This window comes from Nycticebus coucang, chromosome 11 (genome assembly GCF_027406575.1).
Source record: "Nycticebus coucang isolate mNycCou1 chromosome 11, mNycCou1.pri, whole genome shotgun sequence".
NCBI lineage: Eukaryota > Metazoa > Chordata > Mammalia > Primates > Lorisidae > Nycticebus > Nycticebus coucang.
The window spans coordinates 12,072,944-12,098,599 of NC_069790.1; the positions used below are offsets into that span (position 1 = coordinate 12,072,944).

At 39.6% G+C, this 25,656-nt stretch overlaps 1 protein-coding gene across 6 annotated transcripts in view; it reads left to right on the top strand.

The window, feature by feature from the left end:
* LOC128598271 (cytochrome c oxidase assembly factor 1 homolog) overlaps positions 1 to 25,656 on the top strand; it is a 134,632-nt gene that overhangs the window by 70,268 nt on the left and 38,708 nt on the right. Inside the window, exon 1 of one of the 6 annotated variants that reach the window (XR_008383613.1) lies at positions 8,369 to 8,444. The exons of the other annotated variants lie outside the window; for them this stretch is intronic. The gene's annotated coding sequence lies outside the window, so the exon portion shown is untranslated. Of the gene's footprint in view, positions 1 to 8,368; positions 8,445 to 25,656 lie in introns of those variants that run through there. 6 annotated transcript variants of the gene reach the window in all.

Sequence of the window (25,656 nt, forward strand, 5' to 3'; positions counted from 1 at the left end):
CATTGTGGTTTTGATGTCTATTTTCCTCATGGCTAATGATGTCGAGCATCATTTCATGTGCTTATTGGCCATTTATGTATCTTCTTTGGAGAAATGTCTGTTCAGATCCTTGGCTTATTTATTTTATTTATTGATTTTTTTTGAGACAGAGTGTCACTATGTCGCCCTCGGTAGAGTGCTATGGCGTCACAGCTCACAGCAACTTCCAACTTTTGGGCTAAGCAATTCTCTTGCCTCAGCCTCCCAAGTAGCTGGGACTACAGATACCCGCCATAATACCTGGCTATTTTTGTTGTTGTTGTTGTAGTTGTCATTGTTGTGTAGCAGGCCCTGGCTGGGTTTGAACCTGCCAGCCCCCATGTATGTGGCTGGTGTCCTAACCACTGAGCTATGGGTGCTGAGCCACTTGGCTCATTTTTTAATTGGATTGTCTTTTCATTATTGAGTTACAGGAGTTCTTTAGATATGTTCTAGTTCTTTATATGTGTGTGTGTGTGTGTGTGTGTATACATGTATATACACATATAATGTTCTTTATATATGTGTATTGCCAAATATATGATTTGTAGTTTTTTCCTCCCTTCTGTGGGTTTTCACCTTCTTCATGGTATCTTTTATAACACATGTATTTTTAATTTTGACCAAGTCCAATTTATCATTTGTGCTTTTCTACTAAGAAACCATTGCCTAATCCAAACTAAAGAAGACTTATTCTTATGTTTTCTTTTAAGAGTTTTATGGTTTTAGCTCTTATATCTAGGTTGATGAATCATTTTGAGTTGATTTATTTGTGTCTGTTGTCAGAAAAGGGTCTAACTTCATTATTTTGGATGTGGGTATCTGATTCTCCCAGCATCATTTGTTGAAAAGACTATTCTTGGGGTAATCATTCTTGTGATTTCCCCCCATCTGCATGGTATTTGGAAATAACCATGTCTCTTATTAAAAACAAAAGACCATTCTTTCTCCATTTTATTGTCTTGGTACTTTTGTGAAATATCAGTTGACCATAGAAGTAAGGGTTTATTTACATACTTTTCATCATTCGTTTTTAAATGACAATTTTAATGTGGCATTAACAATTTATTATTAAACACATCTTGTGGGGCAAGCACTACCATAGGTTGTAGAGTTATAGCAGCAAATGAGACAAAGTCCTTGACCTCTTGCAGATCACATTTTATTTAATTTTTATTATTTATTTATTTAGAAACAGAGTCTCACTCTGTCACCCTGGGTAGAGTGGCATGGTGTCATAGCTCACAGCAAACTCATACTCTCTTGGGCTTGAGCAATCCTTTTGCCTCAGCCTCCTGAGTAGCTGTGACTGCAGGTGCCCTGCTACAATGCCCGACTGGTTTTTCTGTTTTTAGTAGAGATGGGATCTGGCTCTTCCTTAGGCTGGTCTTGGGGTCTTGAGCTCAGTGTTGACCACAGTGCTACTATTACAGGTGTGAGCCACCTCGCTCAGCCCATATTACATTTGAGTGGAGAATGAAAAGATATGTGAAGAATATAAAATGTGTTGGAAGATCAGAGGACAGGATTGTGTGTTTGTGGGGTTGTAGTGCTTTCTTCACATGGCCCTCTGTCTCTCATGTTGTGCATCCAGCTCTTCGGCCAGGTGTACAGTTAGTTAGTATTTATAGTTAGTAAGTATATAGTTAGTATTTTTATGCCTCGTCTACCCAAACTGGGCGAAGCAGTTCTCCAGGTCAAGTTGCTTCCTTCCTTTACCAATCTATCATATAGAGAGTAGCTGAGCAATCCTCTTGCCTCAGATTCTGGAGTAGCTGGGACTACAGGCACCTGCCACAATGCCCAGCTAGTTTTTCTATTTTTAGAGACAGAGTCTTGCTGTCCCTCATGCTGGTCTCATGCTCCTGAGCTCAGGCAATCCACCTGCCTCAGCCTCCCAGAGTGCTAGTATTACAGGCATGGGCCACTGTGCCTGGCCCAGATTACATTTTAGTAGACAATGAGAAGATATGTGTTTAGTGGGTATCTGTAGAGTGAACATATAGATTACTTTTGGGAACTTGAGTTTATGATGGATGCTTTATACACACACATTCATACTTTTATACCTACATAAGTCTTTACAATATACATGCTATTCAGAGCTGTTAGGATAGTTTGGAAATAAGAATGGAATCCTTTATATTTGTTTTGCTCTGGATTTTTTATCTAGAAACTTCCTGCTTCAGCCCAGATTTCAATTTGGTACTACTTCAGCTAGGACCCTGCTTTCCTTCCCTTCCCCCATCCAGCAGTTTCAGCCCTCCCCTTGTCCATAATGCGAGCTTCAGCACCTCACTCTCCTCTGTTACCTTCAAGGGGTGAGCCAGTATTTCAAATTTTAATTCAAGAACAGAGTTGTAGGTGGGACCTGGGTAAGGTGAGGTTTCAGGGTCCCTTTACATTCTTTTGTTTATTTGGGTTATATCTATTGATATTATTGAATTAGAAATTAAAACTGAGGGGTGGTGCCTGTGGCTCAAAGGAGTAGGGCGCCGGCCCCATATACCGGAGGTGGCAGGTTCAAACCCGGCCCCGGCGTAAAACTGCCAAAAAAAAAAAAAAAAAAAAAAAAATTAAAACTGAGAACCCTAAACATTTTTTAGGGTACTCAGTACTCTAAAACAAAAAACTCAATCCTACCCTTCAGAAGTGGAATGTCTATTGGGAATTAGGTCATTTTATAACCATAACCTAATAAAGTAATTGTTGTGAGAGTATAGATGATAGGAAAATTAAGTTTGCCTTGGTAAGCCAAGGAAATCTTCCAGCACTGAAATTAGCATTTCAACTGAGACTTAGGGGATGGTTAGGGTTGCCTAGAAGACCAATAAGGGGAGGGTAATCTGGGTGGATAGGAAGTGTCAGGAACTGTGGCAGTTGCCATGTTCTGAGAACAGCAGTTCGGATGTGGTCAATTTAAATTTGAGGTTTGGGTGGGATTTAGGTGTGATGAGGACACTGGACAGAGAGACCATGTAATGCAAAGAAGCTTAGATTTTATTCTATGGGGAGCTGTTGAAGAATAGGGTACAATCATATTTCTGTATTAGAAAGATTCTAGACTGAAGAGGAATTAGGCTGAAGACAGCAAAAATCAGAACTGTCTTCATAATCACCTAGTAGAAAGAGATACTGAAGAGTCACATTTGGGCATTTGGGGGATAAAGAGGAGGAGGGAATAGTCAAAAGATATTTAGGAAATAGGATGGGTTTGAGGGGCTTGATTAGGTAGTGGGACAGTTGAGGTTAGGAGCATAGGTTCTGAACTCAGACCTGGATTCAAATCCTGACTCTGGCACTTCTTAAAGGGACGGCTCGGGGTAGTTATTTAGCCCAAATTTCTTCGGCTATAAAATAGGGACGGTAATTCCAGCTTTATGGGACTTTTAAGAACATTCAATGAGAAGATACATGTAAAGATTGTATAGTAAACATATGGTAGCATTTTTGTTTTTGTGAAGATGGCTTCCAGGTATCTGATTTCAGACACCTGGGTTGGTTCCCGTTCACCACAGTAGGAAGTGCAGAAGGGGAGAGCTGGTGTAGAGTGGAGGAGGGGAAAGGTGCTCACTTAGGGACTTGTGCAAGTGTTTAATAGAAACTTAGTTTAAAGCACAGAAGGGACAGCTGGCCTGTAGATGGAGATTTGGGAATCTTCTTAGTAGACCCAAATTCAGGCCATTGAATAAGATCTTAGGGTGGTGATTGGGGATGGGGGAGTGGAAAATGGCACACAGAGGTTATTAAGTTGCTAGGTCCATCTGAACAAAATAGCACAGACTGGGTGATTTAAAGCAAATTTCTTTCCTCACAGTTCTGGAGGCTCTAAGTCCAAGATCAGGGCATTTTCAGGTTTAGTTTCTTCCGAAACTTCTCTTCTTAGCTTGTGGATACCACCTTCTCTCTTTCCTTCTTGTGGACTTTCCTCTGTGTGTCTGTGTGTCTTCTGAGGGCACCAGTCATACTGGATTAGAGCCCACCATAAAAAAAAATCTCATTTTAATTCAGTTACCTCATTAAAGACATTATCTCCAAATGCCTTGATGTTCTGAGGAACTGGAGGTTGGGGCTTCAACATGTGAATGGGAGATGACAGTTTAGCTCATAACACTATGAGGGAGAGAGTAGAACCGGTAGAGGAAGGGAGATTGCAATCAGCCCCTGAAGAGGGCTCTCCAAAGAGGTAAAAGGCAAATAGATGGAGAAGTAAGTCTGGAAATAAAGGGAGGGTTTTAGGGAAGGAAGAATCAACCACAAACACTGAGAGCAATTTGCTTTATTTTTATGAATACATATAGTTTCTTTTTCTAAAATGGAGGCTTTTAATAGAAATGCTGAAGCAAGTGTTCAATAGGGTTTGCCTTACTCATACCACTTGCAAAATGATTATGAATCAGAGTCTATTATATGAAGTTTTTGATGCCAGGAAGTACTGAATATCTTCTTGCTGTGGTTTAAAATCTACAAGAGAATGGCTGTGAAATGTATTTTGTTCAACTAGATGAGACATCATGACAAATCAGATTTAGTAATCATAGTTTACTACTTAAAACTCTCTACCAAGATTCTTTATTATTATTATTATTTGAGATAGCGTCTCCCTCTTTTGCCCAAGCTAGAGTGCAGTGGCCTCATCATAGCTCACTGCAACCTCAAACTCCTGGACTCAAGTGATTCTCTTCTCTCAGCCTCCTGAGTAGATAAAACTACCAATGTAGCCACATCTATTTTTTGGAGGGATGGGGTGTCGCTCTTGCTCAAGCTGGTCTTGAACTCCTGGCCTTAAGCAGTCTCCTGCCGTGGCCTCCCCAGAGTGCCACATTTACAGGTGTGAGCCACCACGTCCAGGCAAGACTCTTTATCATTACTAAATTCTAACTGCATGGTAGTTTTGAATGCTTAAAATTTTTGTAAGGAGGTTTAAGGATAAAATTGATAAATTCTTTGAAATCACTCTGCCACATGCCTTATTCTTCCCTCTTCCCTCAATATCCAATTCACGGATAAGCCTGTTCTGCTTCATATCTCAAGTACATTTACTTCTTATCTCCACTGTTATCAGTCCAAGCTGTGACCAGCTCTGCACTAGACTACTGTAGGACTCTTTTAACTAGACTCCTGGCTTCCATCCTTGCCTCTTCTAGAGAAAAAATAGTCAGATTATGCCATTTCCCTGATTGAAACCTCAAGCAGCTTCTCATTACACTTGGAGTACAGTCCAGACTCTACCGACATGACAGTGACCTACGTGATGAAGACCTCGCCGTCTTGCCTGTCCTCTTTTATCACACTCAGTCCTCAGGGCCTTGTTGTGCTTTCATGCCCTTCCCCTGATTTTCACATGATTCCTTCAGTCTCAACTCAAATGTCACTTTTTTTTTTTTAATTTCAGGTTAATGTGAGGGTACCAATGACCAAATCACAATATTTGAAATTGGTGGGTAGAGTCCCTCTTGTAGCTATGTCCTGCACCCTAAAGGGGTGCCATATATTCCCACATTGTGCCCCTTGAGTGGGAGCACCCCAAACTCCCCTTCTCCCACTCCCATGTTCCCCTTCCCCCCAACTTGAATTGAAATGAGTTTTTCTCTTATGTGGGGGAGAATTAGATCTTATTAGGCTTAATATTAGTATTGAGTACATTGCTTTTCCATTCTTGTGATACTTTACTCAGAAAAATATGTTTCAGCTCCATCCAGGTTAATACAAAAGCCAAAAAAAAAAAAAAAAAGTCTTCTTTATAAAATCTTTCTCCAGGCTAACATCTTTAGGAGTTTTCCCCACACTTTCTTCTAGGATTTTAATAGTTTCTGGCCTTAGATTTAAGTCTTTAATCCATCTTGAATCAATTTTTGTAAGTGGTGAAAGGTGCAGGGCAAGTTTCAATCTTCTATATGTAACCAGTTCTCCAAGCATCATTTATTGAATAGGGAATCTTTCCTCCAGTACATGCTTTTGTTTGGTTTATGAAAGATCAGATGGCTGTCAGAGACTGGTTTCATCTCTTGGTTTTCTATTTGTTTGCAAATGTCTATGTCTCCAGTTTTGTGCCAGTACCATGCTGTTTTGATCACTGTGGACTTTTAATATAGCCTAAAGTTGGTAGAGTGACGGCTGGGGCTTTGTGTCTACTATTAAAAATTGCTTTTGCTACATGGGTTATTTTCTGCTTCCTATGAAACAAAGAACTACTTTGCCTAGTTCTTCAAAGTGTGATGTTGGTATTTTAATGGGGATTGCATTGAATCTGTAAATTGCTTTGGGAAGTATAGACATTTTTTTTTTTTTTTTTTGCAGTTTCTGGCCGGGGCTGGGTTTGAACCCGCCACCTCCGGCATATGGGGCCAGTGCCCTACCCCTTTGAGCCACAGGCGCTGCCCGGGAAGTATAGACATTTTAACAATATTGATTATTCCCAACTGGGAGCATAGTATGCTCTTCCAATTGTTAATGTCTTCTGCTATTTCTTTTCTTAGGGTTTCATAATTCTCTCAATAGAGATCCTTCACTTCTTTTGTTGGGTATATTTCTAGGTATTTTATTTTCTTTGAAGCTACTGTAATTATGTCTGTGATGTGATGAGTTTCTCAACTTGGCTGTTATTGGCATATACAAAGACTAGTGATTTGTGGACAATTGATTTTAGACCCTGTGACATTAATGTATTTCTTCATCACTTTCAGGAGTCTTGTTGTTGAGTCTCCAGGGTTCTCTAAGTATAAGATCATAACATCAGCAAAGAGCAAGAGTTTGACTTCCTCTGCCTCCATTTGGATGCCCTTTATATCTGTCTCTAGCCTGACTATATTGGCTAGAACTTCAAAGCTATGTTGAATAGTATTGGTGATAGAGGACTTCCTTTTCTGGTTCCAGTTTTGAGTGGAAAAGCTTTCAGTTTTACTCCATTCATTATGATGTTAGCTGTGGGTTTGTCATAGATGACTTCCATCAGTTAAGAAATGTGCCACCTATGCCTACATTCTTAAGTGTTCTTGTTAGAAAAGGATGCTGAATTTTTTTTTTTTATTTTTTATTTTTTTTATTTTTTTATTGTTGGGGATTCATTGAGGGTACAATAAGCCAGGTTACACTGATTGCAATTGTTAGGTAAAGTCCCTCTTGCAATCATGTCTTGCCCCCATAAAGTGTGACACACACCAAGGCCCCACCCACCTCCCTCCTTCCCTCTTTCTGTTTCCCCTCCCATAACCATAATTGTCATTAATTGTCCTCATATCAAAATTGAGTACATAGGATTCATGCTTCTCCATTCTTGTGATGCTTTACTAAGAATAATATCTTCCACGTCCATCCAGGTTAATACGAAGGATGTAAAGTCTCCATTTTTTTTAATGGCTGAATAGTATTCCATGGTATACATATACCACAGCTTGTTAATCCATTCCTGGGTTGGTGGGCATTTAGGCTGTTTCCACATTTTGGCGACTGTAAATTGAGCTGCAATAAACAGTCTAGTACAAGTGTCCTTATGATAAAAGGATTTCTGTCCTTCTGGGTAGATGCCCAGTAATGGGATTGCAGGATCAAATGGGAGGTCTAGCTTGAGTGCTTTGAGGATTCTCCATACTTCCTTCCAGAAAGGTTGTACTAGTTTGCAGTCCCACCAGCAGTGTAAAAGTGTTCCCTTCTCTCCACATCCACGCCAGCATCTGCAGTTTTGAGATTTTGTGATGTGGGCCATTCTCACTGGGGTTAGATGATATCTCAGGGTTGTTTTGATTTGCATTTCTCTAATATATAGAGATGATGAACATTTTTTCATGTGTTTGTTAGCCATTCGTCTGTCCTCTTTAGAGAAAGTTCTATTCATGTCTCTTGCCCATTGATATAAGGGATTGTTGGCTTTTTTCATGTGGATTAATTTGAGTTCTCTATAGATCCTAGTTATCAAGCTTTTGTCTGATTGAAAATATGCAAATATCCTTTCCCATTGTGTAGGTTGTCTCTTTGCTTTGGTTATTGTCTCCTTAGCTGTACAGAAGCTTTTCAGTTTAATGAAGTCCCATTTGTTTATTTTTGTTGTTGTTGCAATTGCCATGGCAGTCTTCTTCATGAAGTCTTTCCCCAGGCCAATATCTTCCAGTGTTTTTCCTATGCTTTCTTGGAGGGTTTTTATTGTTTCATGCCTTAAGTTTAAGTCCTTTATCCATCTTGAATCAATTTTTGTGAGTGGGGAAAGGTGTGGGTCCAGTTTCAGTCTTTTACATGTAAACAAGGGATGCTGAATTTTATCAAATGCTTTTTCTGCATCTATTGAGAGAATCTGTTGCTCCTGTTGTTATAGTGAATTACATTTATGGATTTGTGCTTTTTTTTTTTTTTTTGCGGTTTTTGGCCAGGGCCTGGTTTGAACCTGTCACCTCTGGTATATGGGGCTGGCACCCTACTCCTTTGAGCCACAGGTGCCACCCTGCTTTGTGCATTTAAACCAGCCTTGCATCCCTTGGATGAAGCCTACTTGATTGTGATGTATAAAATTTTTAATGTGTAGCTGTAATCTCTTGGCTCATATTTTATTTAGAATTTTTGCATCCATAGTCATAGTGAAATTGGTCTGAAGTTCTCTTTTTTTGGTATCTTTTTCTGGTTTTTGTATCACAGTGATATTTGCTTCATAGACGTTCTGGGGAAAATTCCTTCCTTCTCAATGTTTTGGAATAGTTTCTGCAGTATTGGCATAAGCTCTTCTTTGAAGGTTTGATAGCATTCTAGTGTGAAGCCATCTAGTCCAGGGTTATTTTTGGTTAGAAGATTTTTTTATTGTTTCTTCTATTTCAGTGTTTGATATTGGTCTTTTCTTTTTTTGTGTGTGTGTGGTTTATTTTTATTTATTTATTTATTAAATCATAGCTGTGTACATTGATATATTCATGGGGCATCATTCACTAGCTTCACAGACCGTTTACCAAGTTTCACATATACCCTTGTTGATATTGGTCTTTTCAAGAGATCTGTGTCTTCTTGATTAAATCTATGGAGAGGGTGTGATTCCAGGTATTGGTCCATTTCCTCCATATTGTCAAATTTCTGGAAATAGAGTTTTTTTCCCTAGTAGTCAGAGATAATCTCTTGTATCTCTGTAATATCTGTTATTATTTCCCCTTTTTCCTTTCTCATTGATATTATTAGAGATTTTACTTTTCTGTTTCTAGTTAGTCTGGCCAACAGTTTATTGATTTTATTTATTTTTTTTGAAGAACCAACTCTTTGTTTCATTAATTTTCTGAATGATTCTTTTGTCATAGATGGCTTCAATCAGTTAACAGTTGACTTAATTTTTGACTTAATTTTGGTTATTTCTTCTGCTAAGTTTGGGATTATATTGTTCTTCCTTTTCTATTTCATTAAGATGATTCATTAGTTTGTTGATGTGCTCTCTTTCTGTTTTTTGGATATAGACTTCTAATGCAATAAATTTCCCTCTTAAGACTGCTTTTGCAGTATCACATAAGTTTTGGTAACTGATGTCTCTTCATTGTTGTTATGTTTGAGGAATTTAATAATTTCCTTCTTTATCTCTTCTTGACCCAACTGTCATTCAGCATAATGTTGTTTATTTCCCATGCCTTTGTATGAGGATGACTGTTTTTGTTGGAGTTGAGTTCCACCATTATTGGCTTGTGGTCTGAGAAGATACAAGGTATAATTATAATTCTTTTAATTTTGTTGAGGTTTGATTTGTCTCCTAGCATATGAGCTATTTTGGGGTATGTTCCATGGGCTGAGGAGAAGAATGTATATTCTTTAGCTTTGGGATGGTGTGTTCTGTATATGTCTATTTAGCCCATTTGTTTTAGAGTCACATTTGAAACCTTTGTATCTTTGCTTAGTTTCTGTTTAGAGGATTTATCCATAGGGGTGTTAAACAAAACAAAAACAAGAACAACAGCAACAACCTCAGCAACAAAAAAGGAAAAAAAAAACCAACTCTGGACATCAGGTGGTGGTGTGGTGTTAGGAGATGGAGAACACATGCTGGAAACTACCGTTTAGTTGTGGAGAAGATCAGGTCTTGTCTTCCTGCCTTAGTTGCCCTCAGTCAGTGCCAGTTTGTCCTTAGCATTCAATCCCCCTGAGGTTGGGGTCTTAAAGGTCTGTCAGGAACCTTAGGAGGTATTTTTTATAGTGCCTCCTGACAGCAATTTCTAGGGGTGCTGTAGCAGCTCATCTCACCCCAAGAGTGGATGCTCAAGCTCATTTGGTGTGTGTACTAGGACCCTGTGGACCGTTTCTCCTGCAGGATCTTCCCACAATGGTTGTGGATCCTCTAGCAGCCACAACCTTCCCACAATGTTTGCCCAGCTAGCAGCCAAGCTGGTAGGAGATCCACCCCACTAGGTATTCATACCCAGGACTCAGCACTAAGTCCACACACTTGTCTAAGACTTCCATGGCAGTTCTAATGCAGTCCAGCCCAAGATCAGAAACTTACAGGATAGTGCTTTCCCCTCAGACCTCTGTGTGACGGTTGGCCAGCTGGCCAGTCTCCACCCATTCCCAGGCGCTTGCCTTCTGTGCCAGCCGTCCTCAGCTTATGACGTCCTTGATGGCTCCTGTGGTCCACTACTGCCTCAGTATGCTCCAGAGTGATGACTCCAGGTGGGTTCCCTCTGCTGGAGATGATTTGGGCTTTCCCTCCACCTGCCTTGTCAGGAGCGGGCTAGTAGGGACGTGTTTCTAGTCCACCATCTTGCTCTGCCTCCCTCAAATGTCCCCTTCCTGCACTATCACAGCTGAAATTACTCCTTCCTCCTTTCTTATTCTATCATGCTACTTATTGATTTTTTCAAGAGTATTCATATACATTTTAATGTTTTAAATAGAGTGAGCACTGTTGAGAGGTAGGAGTAGATTTTAAAGGAAGAACTATCCCAGAGCATGTTATTTAGGCCTAAAAAATGTAGTTTAGAAAAAAACTAGGTTTTATTCAGTATTTGGATTTTCTAATTCATTATGAATATTAGTATGCCTTTTCAGATACTTAATTTTATCCTACATATTAGTTTTAAGAGGGTTGACTTATTCTCAGATGACATTTTTATATTTTCAAGTTGGTTATTTTTCTTGTGTAACATCTTTAAAATATATACCTATGTATAAAACATAGATTTCTTGTTAAAAGGAGTTTTGGGTTTATAGCAAAACTGAAGAGAAAGTGAGAGACTTCACGTATATCCTTCCTACCCGCCCCCACCTTTCTCCACTATCAGCATCAGGCACCAGAGTGATCCATTTGTTGTGATCAGTAAACCGATATTGACCCATTATTTTCAACCAAAGTCCATAGTTTGCATTAGGGTTCACTCTTTGTGTTGTACATTCTGTGGGTTTTGACAAATATATAATGACATGTATCACCCATTATAGTATCATACAGAGTGGTTTCACTGTGCTAAAGATCCTCTGTGCTTCTCTAATTTTTCCCTCCCTCTCCTCCAATCTCTAGCAACCACTAATCTTTTTACCACGTCTATAGTTTTGTCTTTTCCATGATGTTGTATAGTTGGAATACAGTATGTAGCCATTTTAGATTGGCTTCTTTCACTTAGTAATATACGTTTAAGGGTCTTTCATATCTTTTCATGGCTTAATAGCTTATTTCTTCTTAAAGGTGAATTTACCACAGTTTATCTGTTCACGTATTTACCATTTATCTGTTCACATATTGAAGACACCTTTGTTGCTTCCAAATTTTGGTAGTTATTGTTACAAAAGGTAAAGGAGACTAGGGGAATAGGGCTGAGACAAGATGCAGGGGTGTGCAAAGTTGTGTACAGATGGTCAAATAACCAGCCAATAGCTGGGCTATTAGGCTCAGAGCCAGATGTAGAGGTTGGCAGAGTGGGTGCAAATATCAACAACTAAGTGGGGGTGGTGGTGCTAATAACCATAGAAAAGAACAGGCTTGAAATGACTTGTCAGCTGTCTAGGTCATCTTACATGAACTTTGGCTAATTACAGTATCATTTGCATTGTGGTTTTAAAAATTTTCTGCCCATGAAATTACGATGACAGTTCTAAAACAACTAAATAAAATATAAAAATGAAAAGGAACCCAATTCTAGGAATTACTTTCCAAATTCTAGTAAAAACCAACCTCTTAGTTTACGTATTTCTCCTCTCAATTAATGAGACTCAAAAAGCCAAAACCCCCACATCTTCTCAGTGTGGCTACTCTTTGGGGCCTACCTGCCCTCTCTCTTGAGGGTGTACTTTCACTTTTGCTTTCTATTTATTTATTTACATTTTATTGTTATAGGATTCATCAAGGGTATAAAGAATTAAGTTACACTGATTCCTTTTGTTAGATAAAGTCCCTCCTATAATTGTGTCATGCCTCCAAGAGGTGTGCCATACACTGTGCCCCCCAACCCTGTCCCTCCTCCCCTCTCCCTACTCTTCTCATTTCCCTGCCCCCACCATGTGTTAGGTCATCTACTGCCTTCATGTTAGAATCGAGTACATCGTATTCTTACTTCTCCATTCTTGTGATGCTTTACTAAGAATAATATGTTCCACTTCCATCCAGGTTAATACAAAAGATATAAAGTCTCCCATCTCTTTTAGTGGCTGAATAGTATTCCATGGTATATATATGTACCACAGTTTGTTGATCTATTCCTTGGTTGGTGGGTATTCAGGTTGTTTCCACATCTTGGCTATTGTAAATTGAGCTGTGATAAACAGTCCAGTGCAAATGTCCTTATGATAGAATGATCTTTTTTCTTCTGGGTAGATGCCCAGTAATGGGACTGACTGCAGGATCAAATGGGAGGTCTAATTTGAGTTCTCTGAGGGTTCTTCATACGTCCTTCCAAAGAGGATGTATTAGTTTGCAGTCCCACCAGCAGTGTAAAAGTGTTCCCTTCTCGCCACATCCTGCCAGCATCTGCAGCTTTGAGACTTTGTGACGTGGGCCATTCTAACTGGGGTTAGGTGATATCTCAGGATGATTTTGATTTGCATTTCTCTGATGATTAGGGATGATGAGCATTTTTTCATATGTTTATTAAATATTCGTCTGTCCTCTTTAGAGAAGGTTTTATTCATGTCTCTTGCCCAGCTATATATGGGATTGTTGGCTCTCTCTCTCTCTTTTTTAATAGAATTTATTTATTTTTATTTAATTTTATTTTTCTTTTTGCAGTGTTTGGCAGGGGCCAGGTTTGAACCCGCCACCTCTCCTCTGGTGTATGGGGCTGGTGTCCTCCTTGAGCCACAGGCGCCGCCCAATGTTGGCTTTTTTTTGTTGATTAATTTGAATTCTCTGTAGATCCTAGTTATCAAGCTTTTGGCCAGTTGATAATATGAGAACGTCTTTTCCCATTCCGAAGTTTGTGTGGTTTGGTTGTTGTCTCGGTGTCTGTATGGAAGCTTTTCAGTTTAATTAAGTCCCATTTGTTTATTTTTGTTGTTGCAGTTGCCACGGAAGGCTTCTTTATAAAATTTTTCCCCAGGCCAATATCTGCAAGTGTTTTTCCCATACTTTCTTCAAGGATTTTTATTGTTTCATGTGTCTTTTATCCATCTTGAATAAATTTTTGTAAGCGGTGAAAGGTGCCAGTCCAGTTTCAGTCTTTTACATGTGGTTGTCCAGTTCTCCCAGCACCATTTATAGAATAGGGATTCTTTTCCCCAGTGTTTGTTCTTGTTTTTTAGTCAGGTGGCTGTAAGATGTTAGTTTTATCTCCTGGTTCTCTATTTGGTTCCAAATATCTGTGGCTCTATTTTTGTGCCACTATCATGCTGTTTTGATTACTGTGGCCTTGTAGTCTGGTAGGGTGATGCTCCTGACTTTGTTTGTATTACTAAGAATTGCCTTGGCTATACAGGATTTTTTCTGGTTCCTTACAAAATGAAGAATTATTTATCCCAAAACTTGAAAGTATCTTGTTGGTATTTTAATGGGGATTGCATTGAATCTGTGGATTGCTTTGGGAAGTATAGACATTTTAACCATCTTGATTATTCCCACCCATGAGCATGATATGTTCTTCCATTTGTTAATATCTTCTGCTATTTCCTTTCTTAGGGTTTCATTATTTTTTTATAGAGTTCCTTCACCTCTTTTGTTATGTATATTCTTAGGTATTTTGGGGTTTTTTGAAGCTACTATGAAGGGAATTGTGTCTTTGATTAGCTTCTCAACTTGGCTATTATTGGCTATACAAAGGCTATTGATTTGTAGACATTCATTTTATATCCTGTGGTTAAGACTTTGGGGTTCTCTAAGTATAAGGTCATATCATCGGCAAAGAGGGAGAGTTTCACTTTCTCTGTCCCCATTTGGATGCCTTTAATTTCCTTCTCTTGCCTGATTGTATTGGCTAGAATTTCTAGCACTGCACCCTTGTCTTGTTCCAGTCCTGAGTGGAAAAGCTTTCGGTTTTACTCCATTCAGTATGTTAGCTGTGGGTTTGTCATAGATGGCTTCAATCAGTTTAAGGAATGTGCTGCCAATGCCTATATTCTTCAGCATACTAATTAGTAAAGGATGTTGAATTTTATCAAATGCTTTTTCTGTATCTATTGAGAGGATCATATGGTCTTTGCTTTTGCTCCTGTTGATACGGTGAATTATGTTTATGGACTTACGTATGTTAAACTAGCCTTGCATCCCTGGGATGAATCCTACTTGATCATGATGTATGACTTTTTTAATGATAAGCTGTAATCTATTTGCTAGGATTTTATTGAGAATTTTTGTATCTATATTCATTAGTGAAATTGGTCTGTAGTTCTCCTTTTTAGTTGGGTCTTTTTCTGGTTTTTGTGTCAGGGTGATGTTTGCTTCATGGAATGTGTTGGGGAAGATACCTTCCTCTTCGGTGTTTTGGAATAATTTCTGCACTATGGGTACAAGCTCTTCCTTGAAGGTTTGATGGAATTCTGGTGTGAAGCCATCTGGAATGGGGCATTTTTTTGTTGGGAGATTTTTTTATTGTTTCTTTGATCTCAGTGCTTGAATTTGGTTTGTACAGAAGGTCAGTTTCATCTTGATTAAGTCTAGGGAGGGGGTGTGATTCCAAGTATTGATCTGTTTCCTCTAATTGTCAAATTTCTGGGCATACAGTTTCTTGTAGTGTTCAGAGATAATCTCTTGTATCTCTGTGGCATCTGTTGTTATTTCCCCTTTATCATTCCTGATTGAGGTTATTAGAGATTTTATTTTTCTGTTTCTAGTAAGTCTGGCTAAGGGTTTATCTATTTCATTTACTTTTTCAAAAATCCAACTTTTGTTAATTTTTTGAATGATTTTTTTTGTTTTCAATTTCATTAATATCTGATTTAATTTTGGCTATTTCTTTTCTTCTTTTTGGTTTAGAGTTAGATTGTTCTTGTTTTTCCAATTCCATAAGGTGGTTTGTGAGTTTATTAATGTGTTCACTTTCTGTTTTTTGAAGATAGGCATCTAGTGCAATAAATTTTCCTCTCAGGACTGCTTTTGTTGTATCCCAGAGGTTTTGGTAACTTGTGTCTTCATTGTTGTTGTGTTTGAGGAAATTAACAAGTTCCTCTTTAATCTCTTTCTGAACCCAACTATCATTCAGCATAAAGTTATTTAGTTTCCAAGACTTTGTGTGGGAATGAACAATTTTGTTGGAGTTGAGCTTCACCATTATGGCCATGTGGTCTGAGAAGAGACATGGTATAATTTCTATTTCTTTAATTTTGTTGAGGTTTGATTTGTATTCTAGGATGTGATCTATTTTGGAATATGTGCCATGAGCTGATGAGAAAAAAGTATATTCTTTTACTTTGGGATGGTGTGTTCTTATATGTCTATTAATCCCATTTGATCTGGGGTCACATTTAAGTCCTTTGTATCTTTGTTTAGTTTCAGTTTAGAAGATCTGTCCAGTTCTGTCAGAGGGGTGTTGAAGTCCCCAACTATGAAGGTGTTATGGGATATCATATTGTTCAGATCCCTCAAGGTCTGTTTCATAAATCTGGGAGAATTTAAGTTAGGTGCGTAAATGTTTACTATCGAGATGTCTTCTTGTATTGTTCCTTTGACCAGTATAAAGTATCCATCTTTGTCTTTGCTTTGAATCCAGTTGTATCTGAGAATAAGATTGCAACCCCTCCTTTCTTCTGATTTCCATTTGCTTGATACGCTGTTTTCCATTCCTTAACCCTGAGTGTTGATTTGTCCTTCAGGGGTAGGTGTGTCTCCTGAAGACAGCATATGGATGGCTTGTGTTTTTTCATCCAGTCAGCCAACTTGTGACTCTTCAGTGGGGAATTCGATCCATTGATATTTATTGAAAGTATCAATAGTTGTGGTAGAATTCTATTTATCTTATTGTGAGGTAATTTGTTGTGTAGTTTAATCCTTTGTGCCATTGGGAAAACTAAATTCTGGACTTTGGCTTCTAGATGTTTGCTTTGGTGGAAGGCTATTGTGGTGTTCAGTATTGAGAGTAGGTCTAAGTATTTTCTTTAGAACTGGTCTTGTTGTGACAGATTTCCTCAGTGCTTGTATATCTGCAAATGATTTGATTTCTCCATCAATTTTGAAGCTAAGTTTGGCAGAATATAGGATTCTAGGTGAAAATATCTTAGTTTAAGAATGTTGAAAGTAGATGAACATGCTCTCCTGGCTTGGAAGATTTCAGTTGAAAAGTCTGCTGTCAACCTAATGCCCAATTGCCCTTGTAGGTCAATTGGTGCTTATTTATAGCTGTTTGCAGGATTTTCTCCTTCATCTTGACTTTGGACAGGTCCATTACAGTGTTTCTTGGAGAGGTTCTGTTAGAGTTGAGATGACCCAGGGTTTGATAACCATCTGAAAAGAGTGTGTCAGGATCTTTAGTAAAACTTTGGACATTTTCATTTTTGATAGTCTCCATCAGGGCTTCCATACCTTTGGAACAATCTTCTCCCCTCTCCGGGATTCCTATTATCCATATGTTTGAACGCTTCATGGCATCTTGTAGTTCTCTAAGTGCCTGCTCTGCTTTCTCTCTTTTCTTTTCTGACTCTGTTACTATCTGTGTTAACTCAAAGACTTGATCCTCTAACTCTGATGTTCTTTCTTCTCCATGGTCTAATCTATTTCTGATACTTTCTACTGCTTCTTTACATTCCCTGATTGTCTCCATTTCTTTAAGTTCATCCACATCTTTTCTATATTCTGCATCTCTCTCTTCTGACTTGGTTCTATCTTTCCATTTTCTCTTCCAACCCCTTTATTGTCTTAATCATCCATATTTTAAATTCCATTTCTGTCAAATCCATTAATTCTTTATAGGAGGAGTCTTCTTTAAAAATTGCCTCATGGTTACTTGGAGGAGTTGCTCTGATTTGGTTATTCATGATGCCTGAATTTTTCTTCTGGTTTCTCCTCATGTGTGCTTTCTTATTGTTCACTTCCTTGTGCACCTTTTTCCTTCTCACTTCCTCCTTTGCTTCATGTTACCTTGCCTTAGATTTTAGGTGAAGAAGAGGCCTCTTGGTATGGGTTCAGAAGGCAGAGAAGGGTTACAGCAGGCAAAGAGAAGCAAGAGGAAAAGAGAAAAAGAGAAAATAAAAATGACAAAAGGGGGGAGAAGAGTAGGTGAAAAGCAAAAGAAAGAAAAAGAAGAGTGAGAAAGGCAAAAAAAGGGGGAAAGGGGGACTAATAGAAGAAAATTGAAGAACAGGTGAGATGGAAGACAGGAAGGGAGGATGAGAGTGATAGAAGAGATGTTGTTGTTTAGCACGGTGCTAAGGCCATGCCTTATCACTCAAGGGTTGTGAGGAGCTGAGCTGGGTGGGTTCCTCAAAATTAGGCATTCTTTACTTGTCTGTCCACAGCCAGACTCTTCCTCTGCCAAAAAATAGGAAGAGAAGAGAAAGAGCAAACACAAAAACCCCAAGAAGGAAAAATTGAATAAGGAAGAAAAGGAAAAAAAAGAAAAGTAGAAAAGTCCTGCAGTGTGATCTTCATATTACTCTGTTCCCGGGGCCAACAGTAGAAAGTTCCCCTGGCCTCTTTGAAGCAGGCTCCTGCTGCAGTCAACCTGCCAGATCACCACTGTGTCACACCCACCCTCAGCAAAGAAAAGGTGGAAAGAGAAAGAAAAGAAAAGAAAAAAAATACATAAGCATAGATAAAGGAAAATTAAATGTACTGTTGAATCAAACTAAGGGGAGGGATAAAGAAGAACAAAGAAAGGCAAGAAACCAAGAAAAGGAGAAAGAAAAAACAAGAAATGGAATATCTTAGCTGATGCTGAGTAGGAGATGAAATGAGTGGAAGAGTCTCTGTCAACTGAGAGAATGAAGTGGAGTGTACTAGGGTGAGAGAATAATTCAAGCTAAAATTCTGCAACCAAAAAAAAATAATTAAAAAAAAATACAGAAGTCAGGCGGCGCTTGTGGCTCAGTGGGTAGGGCGCTGGCCCTGTATACCGAGGGTGGTGGGTTCGAACCTGGCCCCAGCCAGCTAAAACTGCAGTGGCAACTGCAACAAAAATAGCTGGGCGTTGTGGTGGGCACCTATAGTCCCAGCTACTCAGGAGGCTGAGGCAAGAGAATTGCTTAAGCCCGAGAGTTTGAGGTTGCTATGAGCTGTGACGACATGGCACTCAAAAATACAGAAAGTCCTTGCTCTTGTTGAATGTCAAAATGGAAGATAGGAGAAGATCTAATCATACAACTTAGCAAAAAGCAAAGCACATTGATGCTAAAGAAAAGAAATAGAAAAAAGTGCTAAGACGTAAGCAATCTCAGCAACCAATTGAGGAAGGAAAGAAGAGAGGGAGAAAAAAATAATAATATAAGCTAAATTAAAAAGAAGAGAAAAAAAGTAAAAACAACCAAAAAAATATTTACACACACATCAGGGATTGGATTTTTGTAGTAATATATGCTGTAATATACTACCTGGACACCAGGTGGAGCTGTGAATTTGGGGGACAAACAACACAGCTGTTAACCTCTCTCTGGTTCTCAGGCTTAGAGCAGTTTGCCATCTTATTTGTTCCTGATGGTCACCCATTCACCTCAGCGCTCAGCCCCAGCAGATCTGGGATTCCACAGTTCTCCACAATTGTTCAGAGACAGGTCTCACAGATCACCCCTGCAACTATTCCCATGGAGAGCCGGGGTCCCTGGGCCTGTCCCAAGTGAAGGACGGCTCCCCGCAGGTGGAAGTCAGACCACCATGCCTTCGGCCTCCAGCATGAGGCCTATACAGGCTTCTAGTGCTGTTCTCCACAATGGCCTGTCCCTGACCGCGAACTCCTTTCTGCTCTCCCCAGCCCCGCGGATAGTTCACCCACTGCCAAATTGTAGTAGGACCGCTCCAGACAGTGCCCCAAACTGGCCCCCAAATTCAGCTTGGGAGTGGCCGCTTCTCCAATCTTTTCAGAGTCCCTGAGCCTGACATGAGTAAAGGTCCACTCCCTGCAGGTGCCCAGCAAGATGTCCGCTTGTACAAGCTACTGGTACTCTTTCTTGCAGCGGCTCTCCCCGTCCTGGAACTTTTCCCCTATGGATGCTTCACTGGTTGCCAGCTGCGGTAGAGCTGCTCTAGCCAGCACGCCAATCTGGCCACCAAATTCCGCTGGGCAGGGTGCTGCCAACCTCTGGGAAGAACCGCAACCTGCCAGAAGTTTCTTCTGGGACCTCACTGCTGGAGCCTGGGTGTGCTCGCAGAAACTTGCCCAAGTGTGTTAATTCTCCATAGCTCCAGCCAAATCCAGCTGTCCACCTCCACACTGCACACTCCGAACCACCGCTGTACGTAAGTATCCACACTGGGACTGATCCAGCCCTCTCCCTCTGCTCTTTTGCTTTAGGAAGGCTCAGCTAAATGTCCTTCCTGTCCGTCATCATGCTCCACTTTGCCAAAAGTTTGTTTTGAGAGACTTCTTTACTCAGTTAAACGACAGTTTCCCTGTCTCATGTCTACCTACCTACTATCTCCTATCTATTTTTTGTCCTCTCCCTCACCACTGGCCTCTTACATGGTCTCTTCATGCAGCAGGGACTCTGTAGCAGAGTAACCTTACTTCTTATATGGCAGCTTAAGGGGCCCTGGAGTGCGAGTGAGGAAACCGCCAGGCCTTCTTTAAGCAGAGACATGTACCATCACACCATCAATTCTGCCTTTCTGTTGGTTGAAGGGCCACCCCACATCCACTCTGGCAGGATGTAAATATTAGGAGGTCTGGTTCACTAGGGCCCTCTTTGGACTCTACCTACTACAATACCAGAGTTTAAACCTTTTACATTTATTATTTCAATTGATATATTGTTCCTGTTGCTTAGATTTCTTAGCTTTTATTTCCTTTAATAAATTGCATCATGCTTTTAATTCTATGAATTTCTCTGTCAACATTAAGGCAACAAATATTACCTTTACCTCAGTTTTGATGGATGATACCTTCAGCCTGATTTTACTTCTCCCTTTTACTCATGTTTTGTATTTACCAAATATCTTAAATTTTATGCTGTATTATTTTATTTTTGTTTTTTTCTTGTCTGCAAACAGAATTAGGTTGTATTATTAATTTAAATATTGTGTACTTTAAAAAAAGTACTAGGTGTTTTCATTTATTTTATAACCATTTAAACAATATTTAGATCTAATTTATTTAATTGGTCTTGATGCATGATGTCGGTCCAAATAAACCATTGTTTCTAGGGAATTTGGATTTATATTTTGATAAATTATAATTTATTTTCAACTAATATTTTCAGGACGTTTGGGTAGATTTATAATACCTTGAGTTTTTCCCAAATTTATAATTTTCTCCTATTCACATAGTTTGAGTCACACCCTTTGCTCCTGTGGAATTTATAGTAATTATTCCATTGTCTTTGAAAATTCATTGTTACAGAGAAACCTAAAGCTACTGTAATATGTGTGCATATAATCTTTTGTAGGTATACCTTTTGGGAAACCGGTAATGTAAAAGTTTGCCAGGAAGTATTGGTGAATGGAAGTGGAACATGGTCTGCATTTTTGTTTTTTTTTTTCAACTGTCAAATTTTCTTGTAATATAATTTTTGTTTTATCTCATCTTCCATTCACTCTGGTGTCTTTATCAGCAATCCCTGTGATCCGTTGGGTATCTTCCCAATCTCTACTTGTTATTTTCTCACTTTGCAGTTTCATGTTTTTGTTCTTTCATTCTGCATTGTGGGAAAACTTCTTGAATATGACTTTCTCATTAAGAATTCAGCTTTTCTGCCATCTGAATTCTATTTTTCAAGTTTCCTTGAAATTTCTCCTCATCTGAATTTCTTCCCTTCCCTTCTTTATTCTCATCATACCTGGTTCTTTGAGGCAGTGCATTTGTACAACCAATTGGCACATTGATGTTTTTCTCTGTATTATTTTATGTCTTCTAGTGAATTTGTCCTTGCACCACTGCCAGTCCTGCCTCTACTTACTGCTAGGTTGTACGTAGTATAATAGCACTGAAGTCTGTGAATGGTGTAGACAAAAACTCTGGATGGGGGAGGGAGACTGGATGTCTCTGGAGTCAGGACTCAGTGTGGGGCTGCACAGCCTGCTTCCTGATTGCTACAAACCTAGAAACTTTGACCTGGGAGTGGAGAGGAGCAAAGGTTCTGAATGCTTTCCCCACATGTTTTCTGGCCAGCTGTGCTGTTCCCTGTCAGAGGCCAGGGTTCAGGTGTCCATGGGTGTGTTTCTTTGTCTTTAGTCATTCACACTGTAGTTAGTGGAAATTTCCACTTTTGCAAGTTATGGTTCAAAGCAAGCTCTACCTTCTGTCTTCTCTTTTGTATAACTTTACAGATAGTTTAAGTGGAATTCGTGAAGTCATATAAGGAAGTGATAGCCAGGTGCTCTCTTAAACTAGATGGCATCTTTCTTTATCTTACATTTTATTAATCTTTTAAAAAATGTTAATCCAGGGACCTTCTCTCTAGGTAGTCAAGAGTCTCCCTGGGATCACTAACAGATACTTTTGACAGGAAGGGTGTTGGACAACCTTTTATTAACATCCTTATTTCAGCTTAAGTAGGGGGCAAACCACTGGTGCAGAGAACTTGCCTCATGATTAACTTAAGAGTAAAAGGTTATTTGAAGCTTTTCATCTGGAAGCATTCAAGTTATTCTCAGACTCCAAAGCCAGAACTAAGTTAAAAAGTTCACACTAACATTTTTATGCTTAATTTTAAAAATTTTTAATTTTTTAGGCTTTTATTTTTCTTTCTTAAATTTTTATCATGTTTACTTGCATGCTTTTATTTTTTTGTTTTTTGGTATTATTAGCTTTTTTGTCTCTTTCAAATACATAGTATAAGTCATTTCATTCTTTTAAAAAGTTTAGTCTTCTTTTGTCTGTTTATTTTGACCATTTGTACTTTTTCTCTTAAATATCAATTTTTAAAATCTCCGTTTTTGCCCATTTTGGTTTTATTTGTTCCTTATTCTGTCATTTTCATTTTAATTCTTTTTTTTTTTTTTTTTTTTGGCCGGGGCTGGGTTTGAACACACCACCTCCGGCATATGGGACTGGCACCCTACTCCTTGAGCCACAGGCACCACCCCATTTTAATTCTTACTATCTTAAGTTTTTCATCTCTAATTTTTTGAGCATAGTTCCCTGTACTGTTTCTTCCCATGCCCCTCATATGGTTTGTTTTTTAAAGGCTGGAACGATAAATAATCAGGGTGGTAGTAGCAGTGAGTCCTGTCCATTCAACAAAAAGGGAAGAGCTAGTTTTTCTTGTCCTCCTAGTATCGTCTAAGTAGACCTTATATCTTTTTGTTTGACCATGACTCCTTAAATTATTACCTGGGGAGATGTTGATTAAAACTGTTTCCCAGGGCGGCGCCTGTGGCTCAGTCGGTAAGGCGCCGGCCCCATATACCGAGGGTGGCGGGTTCAAACCCGGCCCCGGCCAAACTGCAACCAAAAAATAGCCGGGCGTTGTGGCGGGCGCCTGTAGTCCCAGCTACTCGGGAGGCTGAGGCAAGAGAATCGCTTAAGCCCAGGAGCTGGAGGTTGCTGTGAGCTGTGTGAGGCCACGGCACTCTACTGAGGGCCATAAAGTGAGACTCTGTCTCTACAAAAAAAAAAAAAAAACTGTTTCCCAGAGCAGCAGTGGTTTGCTTCTTGCCCATGGGAATGGCTTGTGGATAGCACATACTACCTGTAACACAAGTTGATTGTTCTGAAATCCATGGTCTGTAATATGGGTTTTGTGGCTCAGTGGAAAAACCATGGCTTCTGGTGTCAGACATCGATGCCTGTAATAGCTCTGCCATGGAATAGCTGCATGACCACAGCAAGTTTCAGAACCTTTCTACAGGCTTTTTTTTTTTTTATGATTTTTTAATTATTTATCATTTTGTCACTTTATTATTTATTTATTTATTTATTTATATTATTATTTTTATTTTTGGCCGGGGCTGGGTTTGAACCCGCCACCTCTGGCATATGGGACCCGTGCCCTACTCCTTGAGCCACAGGCGCCGACGGCTTTTTATAGCTCAAAAAAAAAAAATTACCTTTCATGGTCATTATAAGAAATAGGAGTAGTGCATTTAGGTAGAACAACCTGTATGGTGCCTAGCCCATAGTAGGCACTCAGGTATGGGACAGGCTGAGCCAGCTGTATAGTACCCAGAGGAAAAGAAGTGACGTGGATAGGCTGTGCCTGGTGAAACCTTGTTCCAGGAAGAAGCCTGAGGCCTATAGGAGGATCCCTTAGCCTGTGTTCCTGGATAGGCTTTTGGCCCTGTTCCTACTTCAGTTGCTTATAATGCTGCTTCTGGCGTATTAAGAATACAAATAAGGGTGGTGCCTGTGGCTCAAAGGAGTAGGGCGCCGGCCCCCTATGCCGGAGTTGGCGGGTTCAAGCCCAGTCCCGACCAAAAACTGCAAAAAAAAAAAAAGAATACAAACAATGGTTTTAACAATTTGGGAATAGGGGTATAGGGAAAAGAATCACTTAAATAAATGGACTCAATTTTTAAGACATAGAATATTATAATGTGAGAGAAATGCCTCTTAAAAATCAAGGATTAATTTTGGGGGGACAATGGGGAGATGTTGGTCAAAGAGTGTAACACTTCAGTTACACAGGAGGAGTAATGTTTTGAGATCTGTTGCACAGCATGAAGACTGTAGTTAGTAATAATGTATTATATATTTCGAAGTTGCTAAGAGTAAATTTCAAATGTTAGCACTACAAAAAATGGTAAGTATGTGGGGTGATGCATATCAAAACATCACATTGTACCCTATAAATATATACAATTATTATTTATCAATTATAATTTTTTTAAAAATCAAGGATTTTTATCTATTGTTTGCTTCATCTTCTTTCTCAGCTGGGTGTTGGGGTGATTGCCTTGTTATGAGGGTCTCCTGAGCTTACCTCCTATTAAACTTGGGGTTTTATCTGGGAGGCTGGCAAATCTCTACTTGAGGCTCTCACCTTCTGGCCTGGCTCTGTAGGGTGGTCTGCCTCTTGTTCAGTGCCTCCCTGAGAAGAGAGGTCTGTTGTGGTCTCTCAAGCTGCAGTGGGAGTAGACAGTGTGTGGATGGAGTGGGGAATAAGAGCCTGTGGGATTACCTGACCAGCCTTCCCAACTTGGGCCTGGGGCTTACTTTGTGTGTGTTGCTCCCTTTAGTCCACAGGTCCCTAAGCGTGGCTGCATATTAGGATCACCTGAGGTTAAAAAGTACCTATGCCCGTTTCTCTCCCCTGTAGATTCTATCTTAAGTAGTCTGGGCGTGGCCTGGACATGTTTTTTGTGTGTTTTTGTTTGGTTCTGTTTTAGCTCTTCTAGTAATTCTGATGCAGCCATCACTGAAGTGCACCGCTGTTTGCTTGCAAACTCCCAGGTCAGGGCCTGCCTGTGGCTGGAATCCTCTGGCAGCTTCTGTTAATCTAATCCCCTAGTGATGCTTTCTGCAAACCTCTGCTCAGTTCAAGAGGAGGCTGATAGGAGGAGCCTCCAGCCCTGTGCTGCTGGCATCTGTTTTAACAGACTACACTTTGGCTCTAGGAGGGTTTCAATAGTTTGAAAAAGTTTTATAAAGCCTGGCCTTTGGAGGCCTGAGTCACCCCTTTGTGTATCAGAGCAAAGCTGGACTGCTTTCCTGGGAGACCTTGGCCAGTACTTTGTTCCACTTTTTGCCCCTTGATTTTCAAAAGGGATGCAACCCTTTCCTCTTAGTTAACTAAATTTATTTAATATATAAATTTATTGGTTAACTAAGTCTGCTCTTACTTGGCTACATAGTAGACTAATTGAATGAGTTTATTGCGGAGAATGTCATATCACATTTTCAATTCTTTTTTTCTTTTTGAGACAGAATCTTACTCTGTTGCCCTGGGTAGAGTGCTGTGGCATCATCATAGCTTATAGCAGCCTCAAACTCTTGTGTTCAAGTTATCCTCTTGCATCAGGAGGATGCCTGGCTATTTTTTCTATTTTTTTAGTAAAGACCGGGCCTCATTCTTGCTTAGGCTGAGCTCAAGCACTCCACCGACCTTAGCCTCCTCGAGTGCTAGGATGACAGGTGTGAGCCACAGTGCTCAGCCTAAATTTTCAATTCTTACCAGAAACTTAGTTCTAAGATGCTCCTGAAAGTAGCCTAAAATCTGTTTCTGTACAGTGCCTTTTGGAAAAAA